Raw genomic sequence first — 3,110 nt, forward strand, 5'->3', positions numbered from 1 at the left:
TAGGGGCATAAATAGTCATTGTTTGGCACTTTATTTAGAATCCCAGCATCTGATAAGTGAGAGGGCTTCAGTGGTCATTCCAGGTGATTGTCTCCTTGAAGTACGTGTCCCCTCCACAAATCACAGCCAGTGAGTGTTCATTTCTGACACGAAGGTCTCCTGCGATGGGCAACTGAGGACTCGGAGGTGCAATCCGGAGTTTGCTGCTAAATGCCCCTTCCTCACACTGAAGCTGAGCATCTTCTGCCGACTCCCACCCAATCACCCGATTCTGCTCTTCAAATTGAAATCCAGTTCTTTTCCATATGGCAGGCTTTTAGAGTATTTCAAGAAAGCTATTATTTTGCCAAGCAATCTTTTCTAAGTGAGCATCTTTAATTTGTTCGAGTTTCTAATATATCATAGTTTCTGTTTCTAGAAGCTCAGAATGATTTCGGGATTGCTTAAAAGTAAAAAGGAGTCAAGTGAAGATATCTCTGGATCAGAGCAAGAACAGGTGGGGGGAGGGAATCTGGACCACAGTAGTTCTCTTCCATGTCATCACAGTCACTCCTTACAGCTCCCAATGAGACAGTGTTGGTCAAAACTTACGATCCTGCAAGTGACAGAAAACTAACTCACGCTGGCTTAAGCAAAACACATGAACAGATTAATAAGGAACACTGAAAATCCCAAAAGTTGATCTTGGCCTTCATTAAGTTCACTGAGTTCCTGAATCAGTTTATGATCCAGGAACTCGCAGGAAGATCATCAGCTTATGATCCAGGAACTCAAATAATGCTTCTTTTTACCTCTCAGCAATGCAGTCTGCTGAATGGCTTTCATTCTTGGTCAGAAATTTGGTGACTCCTTGCAACTCCAGGCTCACATCCTCCTAAATTCAAGTTCAGCAGGAAAGAGCCCCCTGGAGTTCCAATAGAAGTCACTGGCTTTGACTGCATCATATGCCTGCCTCTGAACCAGTGGTTAGACCGGGGACACGGTGATCTTGTTACCCAGGTCTGAGACCCACATCCACTTCTGAAGCTAAGAGTGGAAGCTCCACCTAAAATGTGTGGACTATGAACGGGGGAGGGGTGGTTCCCCAGAAGGAAGTCTGGAGACCGTTACCCCAAGGAGTGGGAGTGGAGCACCAGGTCAGCCATATCCACTTATTATTATTTTAACCTCCCATTTAGAGACAAAGGAACCAAAGCTCCGAGATAGGAAGCTGTTTGTCCAAGGTCACATACGGAGAAAGCGCAGAATGAGAGCTTATGCGTGCTTGACTGCAAAGCTCTTCCTTTCCCCTCTGCCCACAAGGGTTGTTCCGCTGACCGGAACTGAACCATAGCAAATGCATCTCCACTTTTTATGATTCAGTAACTTTAGGTGACAAAGTAACTCATTTTAAGGCCTGGTTGATAAACTCTCCTGAATCATTCAAGCTAAGCTACACATTTTATCCAGAATTCCTGGCAAAGGTGTTAGAATTTCTCCATGATTAGTCAATGAGCTCATCAGCATCTTCCCAGAACCTGGGGGCCATGGCTGCTGGGACTTCAGAAGTTAGTCACCCACTTCATCTCGATTTTCATTTCCTGGTAGCAAGTCTGCTACTGTCTGGCACGGGACCTTGTCTGGCACGGAACCTTGTCTGGCACGGACAGCCTCAGTGGTACGTCTGGGAATAGCAGAGTGGAGCCCTGGGATGATTGTGCTCCAAGGATGAGATCTGTTTGGCCACTGCACTGTTTTAAGTCATAAATATGAATGCCTTGGTCACCAGGGTCACTAGTCCCTATTATCAGTAGAGTGTATTATACATGAATCTGTCTGTCCTAAAGATATTTGAACTGCTACTCCCGAAAGACCCTAGAAAGTTAAACTGCATCCCTTATCAGGAGCAGAATAGACTGTGTTGGAATTGTGCATGAAATATATTCATACATGAAATCCCAGCCAGCCATTAAAAAGAATAAAATGAGGTGACCAAATTATCAGTATTGGCAAATCTCAAAAATATAATGTTAAGTAACAGTAATAGCAAAATTACAGAAGGTTACATGCCAAATCATGCGTATGTGGTGTAGGGCTACATGCAAAGTAAAAATGTAAACACTCGCATAGCAATTTCAAGATGGTAGGCCCTTGGGGCAAGAGGAAGGGGCTTCATATGGTAAAAGGGAAATGGGGCAGTATCAATTTTATTTGTAATGTTTTATTTCTTAAGCTGAGTGGTGGATACAGGAATGTTTGTCACCTTATTCTCTGTACTTTCTTTTAAAAAAATAAAATATTTGATAATATTTGATATAATGTGTTCCGCCTGAGTCACGGTTAAGTTTCCACCTGTCAGATGCTGTATTGGTCAGGATTCAGTAGCAGAGACACAATCTACTTGGAGCCCCAGCTTGTTTAGGCTGAAGAAGATCTACTAGTGTTTAAAGAATTATTCAGGAAGATGAAGGCACCATGCTGAGTTTTCAGGAATAGCTTCAAGAACCATGCTGCAAAATGAGGGACCACCAAGAGCACCACTGTCTTTTAAGATCATAAAGAAGACCAGACCATCTGGGAAGTGTAATTCTTTTTTTTTTTTTTTTAAGATTATTTATTTATTTATTTATTTATTTATTTATTTATTTGCCAGAGAGACACAGCAAAAGAGGGAACACAAGCAGGGGGAGTGGGAGAGGAAGAAGCAAGCTTCCCACTGAGCAGAGCCCAATGCGGGGCTCGATCCCTCATGACCTGAGCCGAAGGCAGACACTTAATGACAGCCACCCAGGTGCCCCAGGAAGTGTAATTCTTACAGCCTCTGCAGTGGGGGAAGACACACAAGGAGAGGGTAGGAAATGTCAATCTACCACTTTTCTCACAGGAGCTGTATTGTTCCATCACATAATCCCCTCCTGCCCCTATAGCACCTGGCCCCAGCCTCCAACTCCTACCTTCACCCCCATGCTAAACTTCCACCCCTGAGCCTCCATAATCTATTGGGGGTTGGCAATCAGGACTTGGTGAAGAACAAGATGCAAGTCACTAAGCACCATTACAAGATGGCAGGTTTATGCATCTAGGACCAGGCATAAGATTGCAAAGAATGCATATGACTGGAAAAATATCTG

Source organism: Callorhinus ursinus, unplaced genomic scaffold (genome assembly GCF_003265705.2).
Source record: "Callorhinus ursinus isolate GAN/ISIS: 27379988/994484 unplaced genomic scaffold, GSC_fseal_2.0 scaffold4, whole genome shotgun sequence".
In the NCBI taxonomy this organism is placed as follows: domain Eukaryota; kingdom Metazoa; phylum Chordata; class Mammalia; order Carnivora; family Otariidae; genus Callorhinus; species Callorhinus ursinus.